Genomic DNA, 26,945 nt, shown 5'->3' with positions numbered 1-26,945 from the left:
AGTTTATTAATTTTTGAGAGAGAGAGAGAGTGAGCAGGGGAGGCGAAGAGATAAAGAGGGAGACACAGAATACAAAGCAGGCTCCAGGATCTGAGCCGTCAGCACAGAGTCTGACAAGGGGGCGGGGGGGCTTGAGCCCACGAACAGTGAGATCATGACCCGAACAAAAGTTGGACACTTAACTGACTGAGCCACCCAGGCACCCCTGAGGCTCATCAAGTTTAGATGAATGGTCCAAGGTCATAGGACTAGTGCTTAATATATAGCATAGATACATGGCCATATAAACTTTTACGCACTGGGAAAGAATCTCAGGGAATACTCATCCTTCATGCCCCTGGATGCCTATGGACACTTTCCTACCTTTGCTTCCTTTCCACCCTACCATTTTTAGGCTTGTCACCTCGTGTCTATAAAATGGCTGCTTCAACTCTAGTTTCATGTCCTTGCAGGAGTTTATCCAAAGGAAGATCCAGGTCATATGACCACCCAGCAGCAAGGGTAGCTAGGAAGGCAAGAATCTGGTATCTATAACCTTAAGGGTGGGATGGCGGGGGGGGGGGGGGACAGGTGCACAAGGAGGAAAGTTGGATGGCTATTGGATAGCCATCTCTGCTGCAGGTAACTTTCTGATTCCTAATTAGGGCCAGCGCTGAAAACTAATTCTTCCTGAGTCGAAATATGGATTTCTTGACACTACCTATAGGTTGCTTTATTAGTTTTCTATGGCTGTGTTATAGCTTAATGCAGCTTAACTCCTGGCAGCTTAAGACAATACCCATTTATTTTCTCAGAGTTCTATAAGTCAGAAATCAGGGAAGGCTTGAGTGAGTTCTCTGCGTAGACACTTGCAAGGCTAAAATCAAGGTGTTAGCGGCCTGAGCTCTCATCTGGGACTCTGGGGAAAAATTCACTTCCAAGATCATTCAGATTTTTGGTAGATTTCAGGTTTTTGCAGCTGTAAGACTGAGGTCTCTGTGGCCTTGCTGACCGTCCACCAGGATCACTTTCAAGTCCAAAGGCCATTCTCCACCCTTGAGCGAGGCCCCCTCCATCTTCAATGCCAGCAATGGTGCACTGACTCCTTCTCATACTTCTATCTCTCTGACTTTCCCTTCTGCCACCAACTGAAGAAACCTCCCTGCTTTTAAAAGAATTAAATTAGAGGGATGCTGGGTGGATCAGTCGGTTAAGCATCCTACTCTTGGTTTCAGCCCAGGTCATGATGTCACGGTTTTGTGACTTCAAGTCCTGCATTGGGCTCTGCACTGACAGCACAGAGCCTGCTTACTTGGGATTCTCTCTCTCCTTCCCTCTCTGCCCCTCCCCTGCTAGTGCACTCTGTCTCTAATAAATAAACTTATAAATAAATAAATAAATAAATAAATAAATGACTTAAATTAGAGTATGCCCACACAGATAATCTGCATTTTGCCATAATCACAGGAATTAACACCAGAGGATGAAGATCGTGGGAGCCATCTTAAAATTCCATCTACCTCAGTTGCCATTAAAAAAAAAAAATCAGGATTTATTCTTATAGTTCAAGGTAGGGTCACCCTTCCCTGATTCACAACAAGAGAAGGAGGACTTCCAATCAAAACAGGGACTCTGCAAGCAAAAAATTAAAGGAAAGAATGGCTGTTGGGTAGACAACCAAGGGTGTCTGTGATCAACTTTTTTTCTGTGAAACTGAGATATTAACCCTAACTTAGTTACGCAGTGGAATCCCACCTAGCTGGTAGACATTTTTTTGAATGAGAACATGGTATATAAATGAGAACATGTCCACTGACCAGGACATGTATTCCTGCTTCCCTTAACTTTCCTCCCTCCCTCACTCCCCTCCTCATCCTGTACCTCGTCCTTAGCCTGAAATGTGCCCCCCACACAGACTCATGAAGAATGCTGGCCAACAGGGAATTTTAAAGGGTTTTCTTATAAAAGCATTTAATGTGGCTAGATTTCTCATGTTGATTTTTCACTGGTTTGCGTCTATCAGGAAAAAGGGAAGGAAAAGGGTTTACAGGAAGAGGAGGCCCATCTCTCAGAGCTTACACAGAGCAGGCCTAGCAGTGCCCACGGTGTTTCTAATGAGCCCTGCTGGCTTTTCCAAGTCTTTCCAAAGAGAAATCACCCACCCTCTCCTCTTCAGAGATGCCTCATTACCAGCTCTTTCAATGCATTGTTTTCTGTTTCACTGCCTTAAACTTGACTCAGACCACCCATGTTTTTTATTTCAATTAGTTTTCCCTGCTTTATGACATCTGTTTGGATTTCATCTTTTTTTTTCTTTCTCCTTCACCAAAAAGTCTAAAATCCCAAGTCAGATGTCTCCAAAGAGCTTATGCGTGTTTGCACAAAACACGTGAAGATCCTTAAGAACTACAAATTATCAACAGGAACAGCTCAATTCCTTTCAGAATTCTTTACTTTCATGGAGGCTGTGTTTACCTTTTATTTTAAGTGCTTTCAAGCCCATTCTCTTGAAGTACCTTGCCTTACCATGAGCCCCGTTTGTTTGTTCTTGTTGCCTCCTTCATTCAGGAGAACCATCAATCAGTATCTGAAACAAGGCAGCCTCTGTGCAGAATCAAAAGCCACCACATCACAGCTGATGGCAAGAGAATGCAGTGGGCATTGTTATTTGTACACAGGCCTTCATCCCTTTGAGAGTACCTCTGTTTGAAATGAATGAGGCAGACAAGAGTGCTGGCTTCAAAAGCAACTATCCTCCTCTGGGCTTTTCTTGTTGAAAGTCCTGAGCAGCACAGTTACTAGAAAGTAAAGAGAATAAAAGGCAAATCTGAGGCAGGCTACAGGTTTCCTACACAAGAGATGCACACCTGGCCTCAGCCAGGCTGTGCGGCCAGACATCTGCCTTTACTTGGTACAGTTGGGTTTGCAAGGTTAATGTCAAAGAGGCTGTTTATTTTCTCCCAGTGATTATGAATAAAAAATACATAAATTTCCTTCACCAAAAGCCTCACCCAGAAGTATGACAGGCTCCTCTCTTTCCTGGTGCCCCTTAAGGGTATCAGTACTGGTAGGAGCAGAGCTACGGGAACTACTGTTGCCCTGGTGATGACTTTGGGACCAAGGGATTGGCTGATCCTTGGCCCGGCTCTTCCACCCAGCTATCACCTCCTCTGCATCAAGAGGCCTCCTTATTCCTTGATCCATTTTTCATTTGGCTGGAATGTTGGAGAGCACAGTTTTCCAAGGCACTTCATGACCCTTCTGTAGATTCTTGATGACCCTGATGTTGATTTGGACCTAAAGTCTTGGGATAGTGGAAAAGTTAAAACAATATTCAGGGCTCATATAGATGATCATCCTAATAATCGGCTTGAGAATCATCACGGTCATCTCTCAATTGCATAGAGTTTGCAATGACTGCTTGAAAGTTCAGAGCAAATATCTGGCCCATGACCAGGACGTGAAATGAACAGCACAATGTGTATTTGACATGACACCTCATTCATGAATTCACCTTATTTTTCCCATCCTTATCTGCCATGTCTGAATTTTCTTTTTTTTTTTTTTTTTTTTTTTTCAACGTTTATTTATTTTTGGGACAGAGCGAGACAGAGCATGAACGGGGGAGGGGCAGAGAGAGAGAGAGACACAGAATCGGAAGCAGGCTCCAGGCTCTGAGCCATCAGCCCAGAGGCCGACGCGGGGCTCGAACTCACGGACCGCGAGATCGTGACCTGGCTGAAGTCGGACGCTTAACCGACTGCGCCACCCAGGCGCCCCTGAATTTTCTTTTTAAGAAGTCTTATATTGTTTGCATCCTTAAAAAGTGTCTTAAATTCATTTGAAGCAAGGCTAACTATAAAGAAAGTATAAGTATATCCCTCAGAAATCCAATGAATTCTTGCTATTAGGATGGAAGGAAAAAGTGCAAAGGCTTTTCTGGCCAGGAAGGGGACGTTGCATAGTGCAAAACATCTAGACCATATTCTGTGTAAAATCAAATGGGATCATTTAATTTTTTATTCATTTTTGAGAAACAGAGAGAGACAGAGCCCAAGTGGGGGAGGAGCAGAGAGAAAGGGAGACACAGAATCCGAAGCAGGCTCCAGGCTTTGAGGTGTCAGCACAAAGTCTGACGCACAGCTCAAACTCACAAACCAGGAGACCATGACCCGAGCCAAAGTCAGAGGCACCCAGGTGCCCCTCAAATGGGATTACTTAAATGAATATGTTCTGTTGAAGAAAAGAAAATGTACACTTGGTGTTTGCTTTGGCAGCACATATGTTAAAACTAGAACAATACAGAGAAGATCGGCATGGTCTCTGCTCAAGGATGACACACAAATTCATAAAGTATTCCGTATTTCTAGATACTGGTCAAAGGGTACAAATTCCCAGCTATAAGAGAAATGAGATCTGGGGGTCTAATGCACAGGCTGGTGACTATAATTAACAATACTCTGTTATATATTTGAAAGTTATTAGCTGAGTAGTTCTTAACACACACACACACAAATCATAGTATGCAAAGGAATGAAGATGTTAACTAACTTTATGGTGGTAATCATTTTGCAATATATACATGTATCTAATCATCACGTTGTATGCCTTAAACTTACATATGTTAGGGGCGCCTGGGTGGCGCAGTCGGTTAAGCGTCCGTCCGACTTCAGCCAGGTCACGATCTCGCGGTCCGTGAGTTCGAGCCCCGCGTCAGGCTCTGGGCTGATGGCTCAGAGCCTGGAGCCTGTTTCCGATTCTGTCTCCCTCTCTCTCTGCCCCTCCCCCGTTCATGCTCTGTCTCTCTCTGTCCCAAAAATAAATAAACGTTGAAAAAAAAATTTATAAAAAAAAAAAAAAACTTACATATGTTATATGTCACTAATATCTCAGTAAAGCTAAGGAGAAAAAATTGCCTCAATGCAGAGAAAATACACACACACACGGGTATATGGATGATTGGACTCAAGAAAACTAGAACCTCTTTTTTTTAATTTTTTTAAATATTTTATTTATTTTTGGGAGCGAGACAGAGTGTGAATGGCGGAGGAGCAGAGAGAGGGAGACACAGGATCAGAAGCAGGCTCCAGGCTCTGAGCTGTCAGCACAGAGTCCAACGCAGGGCTCGAACCCATGAACCACGAGATCATGACCCAAGCTGAAGCTGGCCGCTTAATTGACCTAATCACCCAGGCACCCCACCAGAATTTCTGGCACAAAGGAGGGATAAGGACATGACACTTCTAATCTCAGGGAGCCCCCTAAACAACTAGGGACCTGCTACATCAAGTCACTTACACAAGATTTTGGTCAGTCCCTTTAAAAGCCTGGGGTGGGCCGTGTGGACACATCACACCATCAGGGAGGTGCTTAGGGGGTTCGAGAAATCCAAGTTTTTGCACACATTAAAAGCTTTACAAATACCTGCTGAATAAATGGAAAATATAAGTAAAGCAAAACAAAACACCCACAACAGCAGAAGCAAACAAAGAATTGAAAACCATTTTGCCTACATGCTAAGTAAGTTCGCAGATAACATTCAAATGAACTCAGGTAGAAATGATTGAGCAGCACCCACAAAAGGAGGTGTGATCCACAGCTCTGGTTCTTTTAATCCTCTCAACACACTTTGAGGGAGATTTTTTTATTTCCACTCTTTTTCAGAAGAGGTTAAGTAAGGTTAACTAATTTGTGCAAGACCACATAACTAGTAGGTGAAAGAACCAGGATTTCAGCCCAGAGCTGTCTGAGTCTAAAAGCAGACTATTCCTTCAGTTCACGCCTATATTTTCTTTTCAAGCTTTTCTTGTGTCAAGAGCACAAATCTGAGGCCACATCCCAGTGGCACTGAATCAGAATCTCTGGAGGACTTGGAAACATACATTTAACAAAGAGACAAGATGATTATTATTATGGGGCACCTGGGTGGCTCAGTTGGTTAAGCGTCCAACTTCAGCTCAGGTCATGATCTCATGGTTCATGAGCTCGAGCCCCGCATCGGGCTCTGTGCTGACAGCTCAGAGCCTGGAGCCTTCTTTGGATTCTGTCTCTGTCTCTCTCTCTCTCTCTCTCTCTGCCCACCCCCCCTCATACTTTGCCTCTCTCTCTCTCTCTCTCTCTCAAAAATAAATAAAACTTTTTTTAAAAAAACCATGATTATTATTATCACAGAAGTTTAAGAAAACAGCTCTATGCATCAGGTGGGAAATGAACTCATGTCTGTTTCCCTTTTACTGATCAAACAGAAGCCATCAGAGATTTGAAGCTCATACAACAAAAATAAATCATGTCATTCTATAGCTTATCAGATTATAATATTACAGGATATTTGTTCCTCAGTTTGGTAATTATGCATTGTCTGATTGAAGGTTATCTGGGTCCCAAAACACAGAGACCATCCTCTTAAGTTAAAAATAGAGATTAGTGGAAACCTCAGACTTTTTTTTAGCTTTCCTCTTTGGTCTTTCAGAGCAGAAGAGGGAATTCGTTTTCAGTTCCTAGCAGCTTTAACCTATGCAGAGGTTCCAGCTGTACAGGAGCTGAAGGACGGCTGGAAGGAGAACCCCAGGCTGAGAGTCAGTCCTCTTGTCTGGTTGCCCACCAGATGGCTTTCATTGGATGAAAAGTTCCATGATCCAGGAAGGAGAAAAACCATCATGGCTTGGTTTGCTTTTCTTAGTTTCAGTTTTTCCATGCTTGATGAGAAGAGCAGAGGCCAACTACGTCTGCAGCTCCAATCCCTATCATGGAAGCAAACGACGTCTTTGTACAACCTAAATACTTAATGAATTAAATGGAAAGCAAGACAGTGATTCCTGACAGGGCTAAATGTAAGTCAAGCTGTGAAACTCCACAGCGCAGCCAGAAGTAGAGACGGACAAGTTGAACTGAAACCTGACCACTGCTTCTCAGCAATTTTACTGTAAGTTATTCCTGTTATCTCAGAGAGAAATTTGAGACAGAGCTAGAGAAAAGTATGAAACTGATTTCCCTCATGTTGAGCACAGATTGTTGTTTTAGAAATTTGTTTTATACACTATTGCCAAGGAACTTGCTTTGAATGAAATTTCCGGGCATGGTATCTATAATAGCAAATAACGACAGTTACATTTTACAAATACTAGTTTAATATGTTTCTATTCTGATCTCATTTAATCTTTGCAACAACTTGATAAGGTTTATACTCTTAATTAACACGATTTTACAGATAAGGAAAGAAAACTGGTAGCTTCCTCACAGAGTTTTTAAGTAACTTGCAGAAAGTCCTCAGCTTGTAACCAAGAGCCCATCTCGTATCACTATACTAACTGCATCCCCAAGGAGGCCATATACATAGGCCGTTAATGTCTCAAAAGACAAATTCCCATACTGGATGAAAATATAAGACCCAACAATATGTTTGTTGCTTAATGATAGGTTTCTGTAATGAAACAATGCAGAAAACCAAAAAATAAAAAAGTTTTATTGAGGAACCTCATGCAACAAAAGGGAAACAGCTGGTCAAGGTGGTATCATATAAAAGAGATTTTAAACCAAAAAAGGTGGAGGGAGGGTGCAAAGAGGCTCCAGATTACAAGGAAAAATATAAAAACAACAGTGAAGACATGGCTTACCAAAGTTAGAAATGCAAAAACAAATGGAATAAATCAAAAGCAAACTACTGTCATGGGAGGTATGAATTCATGATCAGGCTAAGACAAAAATTAGACAGTCTTGAAAATTAAATAGACACATTTCAATAGACAAAAATTTAGAAGTCATTGGAGCTCTGACAAAAATAGATATAAATTGAAGACTATATATAAATATACATAAATTTGAAGACTATCTGTATAAATATAGAGGCTAAGAATGCTATACACTTGGTATGTTGGAACCAATAGACATATATTGAACTTAGTAACAACATAAACTCTACATTTTTCTCAAAGTATGGGGCATTGGTATATATATGCTAACTCTTAGATAAGATCCCAAAAATGAATCCAGAGGAAAGTTACATACTTTCTCACCACAGTGCAATAAAGCTAAATGTTAATAAGTAAAAAAAAAAAAAAGAAAGGAGACTTGGACAAAATAATGATCTAACCTATAGCCTCGGAAGTAGAGCACCCAAGGGTTTAGACCTTAACTCCATACCTTACTGTTGTGTGACTTAGGCAATTTATTGAACCTCTCTGAATCTAAAAATGTGGCTCTACTTTGCAAAGATGCTGTGAATTTTATCCATAAAGTACATACAATAATATAATACTAAGGCTTAAAGGAAGGTAAAACCATATGTCATACAAGTATGATGCCATATTTTTAATGTACTCATATTTTATTTAACTAGAAAAAAAGTTCAGAATTTTTGCTCATTAAAAGCCAAAGTCTAGAAAACATACATCTAATTACCAACAGTGCTCATCTCTATGACCTGCGATTTCTGATTTTTGTTATTTTGCTTTATTTTTTATTGTAAATATATAGTTAGTGCACAATAAAAAAATAATAAATATGAAAATAAATATATACTTCTTTAAAACGTAGTATAATAAGAAAATAAATATTAATATATTGAGTGCCCTATAGGTGGGGGTTGCTGTAAACATGTGGCCATTTCAGTTGTTGTTAGTCATCATAATTACTGTAATTCTGAAATGCTCTCTTTCTGTGTAGATAGATAGATACACACACATATGTACACAGTGTATTTACAATATATAATAAAATACACACCAATTTAAATTAATTTTAAATTTAAATATAAATAATAAACTTAAATTACATAAATGTATTTATCTAAATATAAATATGTATTCTATATATATACATACTATACCATTACATATAGTACTAAAGTATATAGTATTATCTATACTAAAGTACTATGTATTATACTATAGTATATATATAGTATACACATTTATATTTAGATAAATAAATTATATATAAATATATACATATATATTTATGCATATAAATATATGCTATGTATAATACTCTATACCTCTATAGCATATAGAGTGCTATATATAGTATATAATATATAGGATTGTATATAGTATTACTTATATAGTATATATAGTATCAAATACATAAAAACAATATTGGGATAACTAATAATTTGAATATGGGCTATAGAATCAGATAACTATATTGTTATCAATATGAAACTTCACAATTTTCTTAACTGTTAAATTTCCTAATTTTTATAAGAGAAAAGGTCTGTCTTGGGAAATATATACTGAAATATTTCAGTCTGTATGTATGTACATCTTCAACTTATTCTCAAATGGTTCAGGGGGAAAATTCATATAGAGAAAGAAAATGAGTAATAAAGCAATCCGGGAAAATGTAAACAAACAAAATTAAACAAATGGTGAATCTGGGTAAAAGATGAACCGGGATTCTTCATACTAGTCTTTTAACATTTCTGTAAATTTAAAATAATATAAAAATAAAAATTTACAACAACAAAAAACAAATTAATAACAACTTCTAACAACAGCAGCAAAAATTCTCCTCAGCAACAGGGTGAAGTAGGAAATTAAGAGCATGATATTAACTTCAGGAATATTATAAAATTGAAAATACCACCTGTCAAAAGTCAGGGGAGTACAAACAATCAGGGCCCAGAGGGAAAGACAGAGATGCATTTTAGAAATATGAAATAAGTCAACAAAGCATGTGATTTCAAATCCTAGAAGAGAGTCGACATAAGGAAAAATAGGAAGAAATTAATAAAGATGTAGAACAAAAATAAATAAGCTGAAAAAAATCAGTGGAAATAACAAATAAATTTAACTGTTCACTCTCTTAAAAAGATAAGATAAATCAAAATGCTTGGAAATATAATAAATAAAAGAAAAGGTATGAATCAACAAAATTAAATACAAGCAATTGATATAAGGGATTTTAAACTATAAATGATTGCAATGCACAGTTTATGATAATTCAAAATGTGCAGCCAAATGGACAATACAAAATATAAAATCAGCAAAAGAAGATGTAGAAAACCTGAAAATAATGGTGAAGGAGGAAGAACTCAAGAAACTCATTAGAAATGTAACCTAAACAACTTCAGTGAACAGTATTTCTGTATATTCAAGAAACAGATTTTGCCACACTATGTAATAAGTTCCAAATCATGGAGAAACAAAGCCCAGTACTCAATGCATCCTAAGAGATAAGTATCATCCTCACCCACAAATCTGTGAAAAATACCACACGTGCGCACACACACACAAATGCAGTCTTAGGATGGCAAACGTACACAAGTGCCAATCCCAGTAAAACTGGTCTGAACAGATTACAACCAAGTTCAGGCATACAGTAGATTTTCCAAAAATAGTTGTTGGCTAAGTGAACAAATAAATATACAGGTATATGAATGAAGAACTTAATGCAGTCAATTAGCAAAGTCCACTGAGGCAAGAATGCCTTGTGCAAAGCATACATTTGCTAACTTATGAATCACCTCATCCACATCAGACTCAACAAGCATTGGCAGAAATGTCACTTTTCACTGAGCTTAGAGAGTGCAGGTGTGACAAGAAGAGTGTGATAATCAATAAAGGTAAATTCTAGGAATGCCAAGAGATCACAACAAATCACAGATACCTTTGGTAAAGGGATCGCTTTTTTGTTGTTGAAACTTAAAAGGAAAAAAATGAAGAAATGGAGATGCTACGGATGGGAGGGTCCTCAAATATTCCACTTTGGCATAAGGATTATTTTGAGCTAAAGACGCTCGAAAAACGGCTGATTCATAAAGGGCATTCTAATCTCCCCTTTTTCCTAAACCAGGAGATAAGGATTCCCATGTGAAAGATACCCTCCCAGTACCAGGGGGCAAGAACCGTTCTTCAGTAGAGAATAAAAGCTAAAAGAAATCTGTACCAACAAACCTTGTTAAAAGGCTTCTTATCTTCTGTTAGCTTCCCTACATAATTCAGTTACTCGTCCACATTGCCTGCCTTTGTTTAACCCCATATAAAAGCACGTGGGTTTTGCCATGTCTTTGGGTCTTCATTTCCTTTTGAGGGTTTCTGTGTCCTGTAAAATCATACAAATCTGTATACTATTCTTCTGTTAGTCTGTCTTCAGTGGGTTTAATCCTCAGGCCCAACCAAAAAACCCTCAGAGAGTAAAGATAAATTTGCCTCCTCTACAGAATATTCCTGAAGGAAAAGACTGATGGATCTGACTACATGAAAATTTAAAACTGTTCAACAAAATAACACCCCAGGCAATGTGAAAAGACATAATGCAGATTGGGAGGAGATGTTTGCAACACATATAACCACAAAGAATTAACATCAGTAAGAAAAACACTAATGAACTAATAGAAAGATGGGCAAAAGGTCTGAAAAAGCAATCTATAGCACAAGAAATCTAAAAGACAAATGATACAAGTAAAAAGATTCTCAAGATTCTCGGTAATCAGAAAGATGAAAAATGAAGGGTGTCTGGGTGGCTCTGTCAGTTAAGCGTCTGACTCTTGACTTTGGCTCAGGTCATGATCCCATGGTTTGTGGGTCTGAGACCTGCAATGGGCTCTGTGCTGACAGCTCAAGGCCTGGAGCTTGCTTGCTTCATATTCTGTGTCTCCCTCTCTCTCTGCCCTTCCCCCTCTGGTGCTCTGTCTCTCCCTCTTTCTGTCAAAAATAATCATTAAAAAAATTTTTCTTTAAAAGAAAGATGAAAAATGAGATACCATCAAATAGTCTGGCACTATCAAGTGCTGATGATGACATGGAAAAATTAGATAAACATTCACATTTTGATGATTATGTGCTTATTGGCATAACCATTTTTGGGAATAAATGGTCAACATCTAACAACACTGAAGACAGCCATATCTTACAAACCCAGAGATTTCACTTCTAGGAGTAAACTGTAGAAGCGTTGCACTTGTGGACAATGCAAGTCCATTGCAGCATTGTTCGTAACAGCAAAAAACACACAAACAAAAAGTAAACCAGACAAATATCCATCAACAGAACCAACAAATTGTGATATACAATGAGACCACTTATAGCAGTTTTATCAATGGAGGTCAATCTCAAAAATATAATGCTGGATTAAAAGCCAAGTGCAGATAAATAAGTAGAGTGTAAAAATTTGTAAACATACAAAATAATGCTATATATTTTAACAGCTACATACATATGTTGCAAACATATACATAAAGGAGAACCATCAGCACCAGACTTCAGATGTGGTTGCCTCTGAGCAGGGAAAAATGAGATTGGGTTTGGGAGGAGGTACACAGGTATTCAATCTCATAACAAAAATAAGAAGCATATATGTTTGGTTTTGATGGATCTGGGTAGCAGGGTGGAATTCACAAATATTCATTATACTGTGTTTTAAATCATTGTTAAATGAGCTGTCCAGTTTTAAAAACACATAAAAAATACAAAAGTATATAAGCTAGTATATAAAATATATAAACATCATTAATAGGTAATTCACAAAGAAAATATCCAATAAAAATGGGAGTGGTGGGAAATCCAACTTTAACTCACTAATTAAAAAAATTTAAATATACACATACCATTTTGGCTTATCAATGGAACATGAAATTGCAAAAATGTGAATAGCTAATGTTAACAAGGGGGAAAGGTGGGTAGGAGGGGAGACCACATCCATTCACTCTGCTGATGGAAACTTAAATTTGGCAATATATGTGAAAAAAGCAAAAAATTAAAAACTTAAAAATACACACACACACACACACACACACACACACACATTTATAACCTTTGCCTCAGAAATTCTACTTTAAGAAACTTAAGAGCATAGGAAGTGATCAGAAATGTGGGCCAAGATTTATGCTTAGGTATCTTTATTGCAGCACTGTTCATCATAGTGATGTCTTAAAAAAAAATAGAAAATTGAGGTCATTATGATACACATGTAACTGTTTCAAATAATATTTTATTTTATTATTTTTCAATGTTTACTTATTTATTTTGAAAGAGACTGAGATAGCACAAGCGAGGAAGGGACAGAGACAGAGGAAGAGAGAGAACTGCAAGCAGGCTCCACACTGTCAGCACAGAGCCCGATGTGGGGCTTGCCCCCATGAATCATGAAATCATGACCTGAGCCAAAACTAAGAGTTGATGCTTAACCCACTGAGCCACCCAGGCGCCTCCAAATAATATTTTAAAAGAATATCTAATGCTGCTGAAATATGTCATTAATATGTTACGACAGGTTATAAAAACATTTGTACAGTATGTTTGTTTGCAATTGTATTTTTAAAAACAGATAAATTTGGAGGTATCCAAATCACAATGTCAACAGTGGTTATCTCTGGATGGTGAAATTTCATTATGTTTTTCTTTTTGCTCTTCATTTTCTTTTCAATAACAAATATTTAATGATTTTACAATAGAAAAAGTTATTTAAAATAAAACATTCACCAAAATAAGCTTTGGTTGGCTAAAGATTCCAATATAAAATCTAACTATGGAAGAATTTGCAAAAAGTTTTGAAAAAAAAGTGTTTATCACCTCTCTGGGGGAATTTTAACTTTCTCAGCTTTGAAACAATTTTAATGATTGCACTATAAAAATTAGCATTACTAAAGATTTTTGAAGAGGGAAAATATTTCTATCAAACATTACAAAGAATTAAGATCTATCACAATTAGCTAATTCAAATTGTAAAATCAATGTCAATTTGCAAAAGACAAATAGGTAAAAGACAGGACCATTCCCATAAGGGAAATATAATTAGTAGAGAAACAGAGGGGGAAAATGTTAATTCTCTCTAGAAATCAAAGAAATGTAAATGAAAGCAGTCTAAAGATGACAGTTTACATATTCTAAAAGAACCATAAAAAAAAAAAAAGTTAAATGCTAATATCCAGTGCTGGTGAAGCTGCCCAGAAATTGACTCATAAATTCATTTACAACTATATCATTCCTACCCTTTAGGCAGAAATGTTACCACTCAGAATTTATTCTTAAGAAATACTTTGGCAAAAGCAGGAAGGTCCCTCTTCATCTACTTGACTACTAAATGTTGGAACTTCCAGGACTCAGCCCTTTGGCACCTTCTCTCTTCCATCCATGTGCATGCACAGTTTGGAGGAGCTCATCCATACATGCACCAAGACCTCTGTCTTCAAAGTTCTCCAGGGGGACAACAGACCAGTGCAGAGATTTTCCTGGGGATGGGTGAAGAGAAATGGATGGATCTTGAGGGCAGTTCAAGGACTCTGAATTCAGTCAAAGAGGCAATAAAGACAAGAGGGGCCAGCAAAGAGAGTCAGAGAGATGCCTAAAGCAATTTTCATCATAGTATTAATCACTTAGGTTAATAACCTAACATTCCAGGCTTTATCCACTAGGGAGTACCAGTGAGGTCATCAGTAATTTCCTAATTTCACTAGCCCTCAGCTCACCTGTAGGCCACAAGATCTCAGCTGCCCTTGAACACCACCTCCATAAACCCCTTGAACGCTCCCTCTAGAGCCCTACCATGCTAGCAGCCAGAATTTTCCCTCTGCTAGTGGCCCCCCAGGACTATGTGGCAACAAGGTGCATCCTACTTGGAGGTCAAGAAGCAGACCTGCTTGAACCCCACGTCTCACATCATATCTTGGTTCCACAAACATACTTATTTACTTGGTGTCCCAGTCTGGGGTCTCCACTTCACATGAGTCCTTTTACAGCTTAAGGATGTTTGGATGTTTACCATCTTTCATAATCATGACCTCATGAGGTCACCAGTTTCATTATCTCCACTGTTCAGAGGTCATGACTGACCCAAGGCAGAGCTGGGCTCAAGTCCTGATATTTTGCCATTGGTCCATGTCTCTCTCCATGGCACCAAGTTTGGCCAAGACTGGGTCCTGCTACTCAATTAACAGCCTACCATTTCCTTTTTTGTTTATACACTGTCTGTGAAAAAATGGACAAGGTGAGTTACTTTTCTATCAAGAGCTAAAACAAGCAGGTTTGCTGCAGAGATGATATGACAGCAAAAAGAAAGAGTCCCCAGAGGCAAGGAGCCTTGTGTAAATCTGACTGTGTTGTCGGCCCAGCTCCAAGATCCCAATTACACACCAGCTGACCTCTGAGATTTAATCTCCGCTGTTTCCTAAGGCATCAGGACAATTTGCTATCCCAGGAGTTCTCGGAACCATCAGATTAGGAGTAAAATTGTGGAGTAAAAAATGGCTCTCTCCAGGGTAGCACTCCAGGCCCATAAATTTAAAGGAAGCCTAGACACAGCAATATTTTCCTTCTCCTATCCCTGAACTTTGCCTAGAGGTAAAACTCCTTCCCCAACCTGGCTCACTCAGGATAAATACTTGCTCCTCTCCTGCAGAACGCAGGCTGCTAAGGGGAGGGAGGGCAGGTGTCACACCTGTGGGGTTCACCTGAATGATCTGACTGTTTCTCAAGGTATAAGAAATGGGGCTGATGGAACCCTGAGACATTCAGAAATTCCTCTTTGGAGTTGAAGAGACGCCCCCTCCGCCAGACTCAAAGGGAAAAAACAAACTTCTCAAAGGCAGATTTGCACCAACTGGCCTGGGCAGGACCATATAGACAATCTTCTCTGGTGCCCACTATGTGCTGCCCCCAGGGGTGCCTAGATTCTCCAGCCCATGGACATGTCTCCTAGGGTCTGAGGAGTCCAACCAGGGATAGATTCACCACCAAGCTCCTAGACCTGACTCAAGAAAACCACCTCTCCAGGCCGTGGGGTACTATCCCCTGTAAGGAGGGCCCTTCCCAGTCTAGAGACTGTTTTCTCTGGCCACTAACTTGAGAAAAGAAACCACGTTTTCAAATTTAAATTCGGGGTAGCTGGTTCAAGACGGGCCATGGGAATTACTCAAAAAACAACAACAAAAAAGCAAATATTGGACAGAGGAGGCTTTATTTTTTAAATAGAAGGGAATACATCACATCACAATCTACACATTTAATTTCAAAATCAAGAACAGGAAACAGATGCCATCTATACTTTTTTTCAAAAACACTATAACTAGTTCTCCTATTCTTTATTATAGATGGAGGGGGGTGGAGAGAAAGGGAAGGAACATGTAAGTGTAGGAAAAATAAAAAGCACAGTGAAAAATTGTAATCAATAAAAATAATAATAGCAGGCATGTGTTGTGCTGGGCACTGTGCTAAGCACAGTTTATGGTTCTCATTTATTCCTCCCCTAAGCCCTTGAGGTAAATAATAGTACTACCCCTGAGTTAGAGTAGGGAACTGAGATTTTAAATAATTTTCCCACTAATCGAGCCATGAAGGGAGAGGGCAGCATAGAGATCCAGCTGTCTGTTCTCACAAAGCCTCCTCTCAAGAGACAAAGATACAGAGACAGCCTTTCCTCTGGAAGGAAACTTATCCTGCTATCTTTAGAATTCTGTAGCTAAATACTTCCCTTTATCATTTCTCAACAATAGGAGTTACAGGGTAAATTTTGTGCTTCAATGGAAAACGATGCATTGTCTAACCACTGCACAGCCTTCCTGAGTTATCTGATTCGAGTCTTCATTGCCCTTGAGGCATTTTACAACGCTGTACATCACAGATAACTAATAGCAATGCAAAATGCAAATCCTGCCCTGTCCTGTGTGGATGTCCGATTGACTTTCCTCCTGCAATGGAAGAAGCTAACTGTGCCTCCATTAGCATATTTCAACATTCTTGAATCCATATATATTTGGGGGAGGGGGGATTGGCTTCTTCTTTGAACTAGTTATAGAAACACCCTTACCAGCTTCCTCATTAACAAGTTAAATAAAATATTTACCATATGTTCATTTTTAATATCTGAATGAGAGCCATGATTTTATCCTTTTTTAAAAAAAAAAATCTGTCTTAACAGAATTACCAAAGCTTGTCAAAGCATTCCATGACTTTCTGGAGGACCCTAGGCATGATCTAACCCAAATGGTTTCAAGAGCACCTGGGTAACCGGCAATGCTGTATAAATAAGGTCATTCGTAGCATAGACTTGCCCTAACAATTTCCATCAAACACTGTTCTGTCCATGGCAAAGTTTCATGGGCAAGAACGCCAGTCCCCTCGTTTTCCCTGGACTTTTTTATTTTACTGTTGATTGGGGAACATTCTTCTGTATATAAATTATATAATTTCATCACACCATCCATTGCTTTTATCCTGAGCTAGTCTCATGGGCTATTTCAGGGCTCTCTCCATGAAATAGCTGAGAAAGCGTTTGAGAACACTTGTTTTGAAAATAATAATCTAATAAACACACAATCTATGTCTTTATCGGCAGTTCAAGAGCACACAGCACAATCCCATTTTTTTTTTACCTTAGATACACTAGGATGTCACCCTTGGCAAACCTGCCTTTGGTTGGGTTTTGGAGTTAGACAACTGTAATTGAAATCCCATTCCACCACTTACTAGAATGTGGATTTGGGCAACTCAGTAACTTCCTTAACCCTCAGTTTTCTTTGCCGCACAAAGAGGAATAATCACACCTGTGTCATAGGATTATTTCTGACGTTTCAGTGAGTTACATGGCCAGCCTGGCACCTTTGGGAATTGGTCCCTGAGCTGTTAACCCCTGACTTCTAGGCCTGTCTACCAGTCAATGACTAACTGCATCATCAAGACACCATATGTGGTGGAAAAATGGTGAGTCATTGGTAGCCCTTGAAGCAGATCACTGGGAACTGCTCTTCATTTTTTGCAGCCAAAGCCTTCATTTGCTAACGAAGCTTTTGTGAGATGAGTGTGTGACACAGTATATAGACCCGCTGCTGCAGAGAGGTTGGGCATCTCAATCTGAGATACTTCAGCCCTGCCTGATGCCCAGGATGGTGTCAGTGCCACTGGGTATCCCATATTCAGAAGCACGGGGACCCAGCATGCTGACAACCCACCTTCCCAACCTGTGTCTTTGGTCTGCTTCAATCAGTTACTCAGTTTGTGACTTCGTTGGTCTCCCTGAGGAACCGAACATCATCACTCATCACCAAGCCCAACCAACAAGCCAAGCAGCTAGAGGAGGCAGGCAGAGTCTAGTCTATACCCTCCCTCTTTCCCACAGAGGAGAAAACCCTTGGCCAATTTTAAGGAGTCAGCAAAGTTCCATGCCTATCTGGTTGTTCTAAACCAACTTAAATCTTTATTTCCTTTTGCTTCCAAGCAATCAGAGAAATAAAAAGATTTTCCATTCTACTGAAACTACTAAAGTCGTAAGAGCCATTACTGATTCCAGAGTATCTGGTGACCAAAAACAAAACAAAACAAAAAGACTATTCTGGTTTTGGGGTTTTGGTTTGTTTGTTTGTTTAACTGTTCCACAAACCACAACTGTAGTTCGGACAGGGAGAGTAAATGGACCAGCACAGAGCAGGAAACAAAAATAAGTGCAGAAAGAGCTCAATTCAGGGGCGCCTGGGTGGCGCAGTCGGTTAAGCATCCGACTTCAGCCAGGTCACGATCTCGCGGTTCGTGAGTTCGAGCCCCGCGTCGGGCTCTGGGCTGATGGCTCAGAGCCTGGAGCCTGTTTCCGATTTTATGTCTCCCTCTCTCTCTGCCCCTCCCCCGTTCATGCTCTGTCTCTCTCTGTCCCAAAAATAAATAAACGTTGAAAAAAAAAATTTTTAAAAAAAAAAAAGAAAGAGCTCAATTCTTTGCTGACCAGCTACCTTGATCTTCACTTTAGACGGGAACTGAGAGAGCAATAGAGGTCACAGGGACCTAGAAGTCCTCACATCCGATGTGCATCAATTAGACACGTGACCTTGGACAAGGAATCTGAAAGCCTCTGTTTTCTCACCTGTAAAATGGGGGAAATAACTCCTACCTCATTTGTTACAAAAGTCAAATGAGCTTTGACTCTGCCAACACCTGTCAGAGGTGCCTTCCACGTGATAATGTTTGATCTCATGATTCCATTTGACAGAGGAGAAAACTGAGCCTAAGAGAAATTACATAATTTGCCCAGGGTTACAAACCTAGTCTGAGGCAGAGCCAATGCAAAGTTTATCTGCAAAATTTTATCAATAAAGGGATGATGATCTTGATGAATAAATATCTGCGTGAACTTCTTAAAACACTTCGTTCTTTTGAATAGTCTAAAAGCTTACCTGCAAACTTGTTTTCACCTTTCATTTGTCTACTGATCTTAGAAAAACTTTTAAAAAAGATATGGAAAGGTTAAACTCCAGGCCAACCCCATTCCAAAGGAGGATGTGTTCCAAGCCTTCTTGTTTTCATCATAGTCCCACATGGTACAAAAATGTCTACAGACTGATCGGTGGCCCAATAAAAACTGGGTCACTTTCCCGATGGCAGCCTGGCCCCAAGAAGAAGTGAGAGGTGTCCTTTTCCAATGACATGACCCTAAAAGTGTCATAAATTTCATCTTGGGAGCAGAGTACGGTTCAGACATAGGGAAGAAAGCCCCATGCAGTTGTGAGGAAAGCCAGACACACAGGGCTTAAGGACTAGTGGTTGTTAAGAAAACTGATCCTGGACTCAGATGGCCCTCATTTCCCCTCTCTCTGCCTTTTACTGGTAAGATATGGTTTTGTCCCAGTTCTTAATCTCTTAAATCTCAACCATAAACCAAGGGAAATAATAGTACCATTCCAAAAGTTATTGTTTCAATTACTCTTTTCTGAGAATTCCAAGCTGAGGCTGCCCTTCCTCCCTATCCCCAGTTTCTGAAGATGAAAGCAAGAAAACCTGATTCTGAATATAAAACTCTGTTTCTTTCATAAGTGAACTTCACCACAATCCCCTGGCTTCTCCCCACCAGGGACTTGCTCTCTTTATCTCTGTAAATTATTTATTTCTTTTCTTCTGATTAACTTTCTTATCACCATTACACTAAAAGAAAAGGTTACCGTCAGGTCATCAAATGCCAATCTCTTGAAATGTCTATTTCTTCAAGAAGCTTTTCAAATTAAAAGAGAGCAAGAATTGGGCAATTTTTAAGAATCTAATTATAAAGCCATTATTATTTTAGACGGAGGATTATAGACAGTGCTGATAACTCTGCTGGAGACTCCAGCCTCCATGGGATCAGGCCTACCCCCTTCTCAGTTCATGGGAAATGAAAAGTGCCCCTAAAACCACTGGACTTTCTTTTTTTTTTTTTTTTTAATTTTTTTTTTTTAACGTTTATTTATTTTTGAGACAGAGAGAGACAGAGCATGAACAGGGGAGGGGCAGAGAGAGAGGGAGACACAGAATCCGAAACAGGCTCCAGGCTCTGAGCTGTCAGCACAGAGCCCGACGCGGGGCTCGAACCCACAGACCACAAGATCATGACCTGAGCCGAAGTCGGACGCTTAACTGACCAAGCCACCCAGGCGCCCCACCACTGGACTTTCTTGAACTTGCAAATGACTAAAGACCCCACTAATGGATCTAGTGACTCTGCCACTGTATTAATGGAGTCAACCACGTTACAGTCAGGTCATTAAGGCCTAAGAGCCTGTCTATCCCTCTACCTCAGAGTCTTCACCCCTTTTCAATGGAGCACCTTTATCAGTTGTAAAAAAACCTTGAGCACTCCCCCCCTCAAAATATATGGGTATGTATATGCTTACAAATTATATAGCACCAATATATTACATAGTGCCATATACTAATTATATAGTATGAAGGTATATCAAATATTATATATAGCTCTTGGAGCCAAGATGGCGGAACAGCATGGAAGTTTTTTGTGTGTCTCCCGTCCATGAAATACAGCCGGACCAACACTAAACCATCCTGCCCACCTAGAAAACTGATCTGAGGATTAACACAACAATCCGCACAACCTGAACCACAGAATTCAGCAGGTACACGGCGTGGAGAGGTGAAGTGGGGGAGAGAGAAGCTGCAGGGGGCAGGGGAGCCACTTTTGCATGTGGAGAGAGGACGGAGACAGGGGGAGGGGGGAGAATACGGGAAAAGCACCCCCTTCCCCAAAAAGCAGCTGGAGGGAAAGTGGAGAAGTGGAAACAGCCGCAGGCACTGAACTAAAAAGGGAGAAACGAGAGGGTTTAAATTCCATTAAGACTATCAACAGGGGAAGCGCTGAGTCTGAAACCCCGCAGCTCAATACCTGGTGGTGCTCTGGTGGGAAGGGCGAATCCCCGGGAGCAGAGTGGGGTCCGGAGGTCTTCAGGCCACACGGAGAGAGGCGGTTCCCCTGCTGGGAGAACACCTGGTAGAAGCTGTGTGGGTCCCCCAAAGGCAAGGCCCCAGTGGACCTGGGAGAACAACCACATTCGCTGGTACTGGAACAAGGTCGTTAAGGGTGAAGCCTGGTGCCAGATGTGTGTTGTGATTTTCCATAGTCCCTGAGGCGCTGCTGCTACACTATCTCGCGAACTTTTTCTGGGGCGGGCTGGCACCTGGCCTCACTTTCTGGGCATCGGCAGCAGCAGGGTCCAGCAAGCGTTGCTGGCACCCCGCCATTGCTCGGCAAGACCCTCCTGCAGACGGGCAGAACAGGTCAAAGCCACAGTCCCTCACAAGCAAGGGGTCAGGAAAAACAGCCGCATCTGAGACCAAACTCAGGTGGGAGGTGCTGCCTGGGGCTTGGTCACGGACTGTGTAAAAGCGGGGAGTGGATAGAAGCCGAAGACGAAGGACGGGTGCGCGATTGCTGATCGGGGAGAACAGCTCTGACACTAAAGGTTGGGTAGTCAGGTGACGCCATTTTTGCCGCTCCCGCGCATGCGCATACGCACCTACAAGCGCCATAACAATCCATCCCAGTAAGCTAAGCAGCGCCATCTAGTGGAGAATGGAGCCATTACACTAAGCTCCGCCCAGCTGGGCCAACCTCGCTCTTCAGGAACACAAGTCTCTCCGCCTGCTTAGTTTATGGACTATAAAGCGCTTCATAATTTGACTTCTAGGGGAAAACGAAGTCATTTCACTCGTATTTCAGTCTGTTCGCTGGTCCATCTATTCAATTTTCTTTCTTTTTTTTTTTCTCTTCTTTGTTTCTTTTCTCTTTCTTGAATACAGAAAGAGAAAAAATTCATTTTTACTTTCAATTTTTATGAAAAATATTTTTCTTTAATTTTTTCTACTATATTTTCTACCTTTGTGTAAATTTTTTTCAAATTCTATTTTACTTCCATCATTTCATTTTAGTCTACTTCAGGGTATTCATTTTTTCAAATTTTCAAGTGATTTCCTTTTTTATTTCTTTCCTCTTTTTTCTCTAATCTATCAAGCTCCTTTCAACACCCAGACTAAAACACACCTAGGATCTAGCATTATTTATTCTAATTTGTGTGTGTGTGTTTGTTTTTATTTTTTTAATTTAAAATTTTTTTTAATTTTAATTTTATAACCTCATTAATTCCTCTTCTCCCTTCAAAATGACAGAACGAGGGAATTCACCCCAAAAGAAAGAGCAGAAAGAAACGACAGCCAGGGACTTAACCAACACAGATACAAGCAAGATGTCTGAACCAGAATTTAGAATCACGATAATAAGAATACTAGCTGGAGTCGAAAATAGATTAGAATCCCTTCCTCCAGAGATAAAAGAAGTAAAAGCTAGTCAGGATGAAATAAAAAATGCTATAACTGAGCTGCAATCTCGAGTGGAGGCCAGGGCGGCAAGGATGGATGAGGCAGAACAGAGAGTCAGCAATATAGAGGACAAACGTATGGAGAATAATAAAGCAGAAAAAAAGAGGGAGATTAAGGCAAAAGAGCACAATTTAATAATTAGAGAAATCAGTGACTCATTAAAAAGGAACAACATCAGAATCATAGAGGTCCCAGAAGAGGAAGAGAGAGAAATAGGGGTAGAAGGGTTATGTGAGCAAATCATAGCAGAAAAGTTTCCTAACCTGGGGAAAGACACAGACATCAAAATCCAGGAAGCATAGAGGACTCCCATTAGATTCAACCAAAACCGACCATCAACAAGGCATATCATAGTCAAATTCACAAAATACTCAGGCAAGGAGAGAATCATGAAAGCAGCAAGGGAAAAAAAATCCTTAACCTACAAGGGAAGATAGGTTTGCAGCAGACCTATCCACAGAAACTTGGCAGGCCAGAAAGGAGTGGCAGGATATATTCAATGTGCTGAATCAGAAAAATATGCAGCCAAGAATTCTTTATCCAGAAAGGCTGTCGTTCAAAATAGAAGGAGAGATAAAACGTTTCCCAGACATAAAAAAAAAATACACACACACACACACACACACACACACACACACACACACACACAATTTTCCAAGGTAATATTTTAGTCCATCCATGCTGCTGTAATAGGTTATCATAGACTGGGTGAACAACAGAAATTTATAAACAAAAGACATTTATTTCTCACTGTTCTGGAGGCTAGAAAGTCCAAGATCAAGGGACCAGCAGATGCGGGGTCTGGTGAGATCCTCACTGGTGGCCATTTTCTCACTATAACCTCACAGGAGCAAAAGAGCAAAGAATTGGGGTGCCTGGTGGCTCAGTTGGTTAAGCGTCTGACTTTGGCTCAGGTCACAATCTCATGGTTTGTGAGTCCAAGCCCCGCATCCAGCTCTGTGCTAACAGCTTGGAGCCTGGAGCCTGCTTTAGATTCTGTGTCTCCCTCTCTTTCTGCCCCTCCCTGGCTCACACTCTGTCTCTCTCTCCCCAAAATAAATAAACATTAAAAAAATTTTTTTACAGAAGAAGGAATCTGTGTGCAGTCTTTTTTACAAGGACACTCCCCCCATTCATGAGGGCTCTGCCCTCAGGACCTTATCACCTCCCAAAGACCACATCTCTAATACCATCACTTTGGGGGCTATGCTTTAACATATGAATTTTAGAGAGGCATCCAGCCTCTAGCAGAAAATATAAAAACATCTTTAGGGCCTATTCTGTTCTTCTTGTGCCCTGATAGACCTCACAGAAGCCAATTAGAGGCAATGGTTCAAACTTCGTGGAGAACTTGTTTTTCGAATGAAAGCTCTCCAGGCCTCAGTCCTAGAAGCTTTAATTGGATTGTTCTTGGGCTGTCCCCAAACCTGTCCACTCCCTGAGATCTCAGGCTGACTCTGATTCCAGTGCTCAGATTTTGAAATTACTGGCCCAGACCCTCTCTTTGGCTACCCTTTTCATTTTATCACTATGGTCCTACTGTTATCTACCTCCTGGAGACCCTCTTGTTTCCCTATGTAAATTAAAACAATCAAACAATAATAACTGCCATTTATTATTTCCTGGTTGCCAGGATTGCTTTATCTCTTTCCATTATGCCCTTTAACCTGATCAGGTAGATATCAGTAGTCCTTATACAGATGGAAGAAAAAAACTAAAGCTCAGAATACTCAGGTCTTGCCCCAGGTTACCCAGTTAGGAAGTGGTAGGCCAGGGAGTTGAACCTAGACCTGTCTGATTCCAAAGCCCGGGCTCTTGACCACTGAGTATGCTGTCTCCAGAATAAGTGACTGCATTTACTGAACTTCTACTATGAACCAGGCACTGGGCTCTGCACTTCACATGCACATCTCTAATACTCATGACGTATCTGCTTTTGTACAGAGATGATTCTCAGGCCGCAAATTCTGATGTACACGAAATGTCTTTACTTCCTGTAAGCCATCTGAATTACTGACTCCAAACTCCTGTTTTTCAAGCCCTCCCGGATTTCTTCTTTCCACCCCACCCCCACCCCCAGTGTGCCATAGTTCTGGATCAGACACAGCAACACCTAGGCCTGGGGGTGGGGGTGCCGCCTGGTTCTCTCTCACCCACCCCCCCAGGTGGCCATGGAGAGGCCTGTCCTCCCCATCTTCCATGACCTGTTAGTGCTGGAGGCTCACTGCTCTCCTACTTCCCGCCAGGCACAGGGGCATCCTTTTGCCCATCTGCCAGCACCACATAGCCATATCCCCCTTGGGTTCTTACCAACTTCCGGCAGGGTTTCTGGGAAGCCAGGGACAGTCTCCTGTGCCCTCAGACCTACAATCTTTTCATCTCCACTGACCTGCGAAGCCCAAGAGACTTTGTTTCTGATGATGGAAAGGTGGTGCTCCTGCTTCCTTTAAAATATGTTTAGCCTTGGGGTGCCTGGGTGGCTCAGTCAGTTAAGCAACCGACTCTTGATTTTGGCTCAGGTCGTGATCTCACCGTAATGAGATCGAGCCCCATGTTGGGCTCCACACTGGGCGTGGGGCCTGTTTGGGATTTTCTCTCTCTCCCTCCCTCTCTCTCTGCTCCTCCTCTGCTCATGTGCATGTTCTCTTTCTCAAAATAAATAAATAAACGTAAAAACAAAACAAAACATGTTTAGCCCTTTGCTTGTCTTTCTTGGTTACGATTCATTTGTCCTAGGTCCTAAGTTTGGGGAAGAAAGAGGATTTGTAGAATTCTCTCTGGTTTGCCCTTCTTAAGTGGAAGCGAGAACAAGGGGGAGATGTTGGGAGAAAAATCATATTAAGTTAGTATTTCAAAGTATTATCTCTGGCTCATGCTATCCCATTTTACAAGTGAGGAGATGGAACTCATTAAGGTTAAGTAACATTTTGCTCGGCTATTAGATAGTAGACCCAGCATCCTCAGGCTCTGGAAATCTGATTCTCTGTGAAGTCCTCCTCTCTTCCCTGCCAGGAGTCTCCCTGGCAAGCTTCAAGGAAACACAGCAGAGCTTGTGCATTAAAACCACCACACAAGGGTGATGGGTTTGGAAGGCAGAGCTTGGGCAGACAGGTGCTGTCTGTATAGCACCCCTGAAAGGGAACAGGCATCTTTCCTCCTATCCCACCCAAAGAGAGCCTCACAAAATGAGTTGGCATGCGATGATCGTAGGGAGATTTTGGTGAAGCAGGGACTTACAAGGGCCAGAACTTTGAAAGCCTCTTCTCATGTAGAAAGTGGTAAGAGAGTTTACTCTGCAGACATTTGGGAGGGAAGCGTCTTGGATATTCCGAAGCCACTTGGATACACTAGTATCTTGATGAGTTAATTTGCAGAGCAGATGCCCAACTTACCTAACTGCCTACTCAACATTTCCAGTTGAATGTCTGAGAGGCATCTCAGACTCCACAGGGTCAAAGCTGATTGCCTAATCTTCCCCCACCAAGCCTGTTCCACTCACAGCCTTCCCCACCTCAGCTGATATCAACCCCATTGTCCACTTGCTCAAGCCAAAGTCCTTGAAGTCATCCTCAGCACCTCTCTTTGCCTTACAGCCCACATTCCAGTAGTCAGGAAACTCTGTTGCACCTGCCTTCCAAATACACCCAACACCATCCAACCACTCCTCAATTCCGTTCTTACCATGCTGAACCAAGCCACCATCACTTCTCACTGGATCACTGCAATAGCCTCCTCACACATCTCCCCAACTTGCACCCTTGCTCATTTATAATCTGTCCCTGGCCTTGCAAACCAGAATGATCTTTTAAAGATATAATGCAAATCATGTGACTCTTCTCCTCAGGATGGTTTCCTATGTCTCAGATCATGAAAGTCAAAGTCTTTATAAGGGTATCTCCTTGATCATTGGCTTCTTTGTTGTTCCTGGAACAGACCAGGCATGCTCCTACCTCAGGGCCTTTGCATTGGGTGCTCTGGCTGTCTGAAGCTCTCTTTCCCAATATGTCCACAGAGGCAAGTCACCGAAACCCTCGTTTAAAGTTCAACTTCCCAACAAGGCTCATCCTGACCATTTAAAATCACTACCTCCCCCCACCTCCTGAATTCTGCTACACTTTCCCTTTTTCCATAGCTTATTACACTCTACAATCTACATAAATCTCTTGTTTACTATGTTTATTTTCTTTCATCTGACTCCTCCTCCCCCCAGTGGTATATAAGCTTCACAAGGCCTGGAATCTTGGTCTGTTTTGTTTACTTGTATGTCCCAAGAGCCTAAAACAGTGCCTGGAACATAGTAGGTATGCAGGGGGAGAAAAGTTGGAATAAATAAAGTTGAAATAAAACTAGAGACCCAAGGAATATCATAAGAGTCGTACACAGTAACATTTCCCCTGCCTGACTTCTCAG

The 26,945-nt window shown here is 40.9% G+C and overlaps 1 protein-coding gene and 1 non-coding gene across 2 annotated transcripts in view; both read left to right on the top strand.

Annotated features, from left to right (window-relative positions):
- Window positions 1-4,240: 4,240 nt before the first annotated feature.
- Window positions 4,241-4,347, top strand: LOC123584521. The gene has a single exon (XR_006705489.1). It is a non-coding gene; the product is annotated as a U6 spliceosomal RNA (small nuclear RNA).
- A 2,314-nt stretch (window positions 4,348-6,661) lies between these two features.
- LIPC (lipase C, hepatic type) overlaps window positions 6,662-26,945 on the top strand; it is a 160,567-nt gene continuing 140,283 nt past the window's right edge. Inside the window, exon 1 of the mRNA XM_045449601.1 lies at window positions 6,662-6,901. The gene's annotated coding sequence lies outside the window, so the exon portion shown is untranslated. The remainder of the gene's footprint in view (window positions 6,902-26,945) is intronic.

The sequence above is a fragment of the Leopardus geoffroyi genome, chromosome B3 (genome assembly GCF_018350155.1).
Source record: "Leopardus geoffroyi isolate Oge1 chromosome B3, O.geoffroyi_Oge1_pat1.0, whole genome shotgun sequence".
In the NCBI taxonomy this organism is placed as follows: Eukaryota; Metazoa; Chordata; class Mammalia; order Carnivora; family Felidae; genus Leopardus; species Leopardus geoffroyi.
Note: the sequence above shows the minus strand (reverse complement) of the source record. Positions and strands in the feature narration are given on the sequence as shown.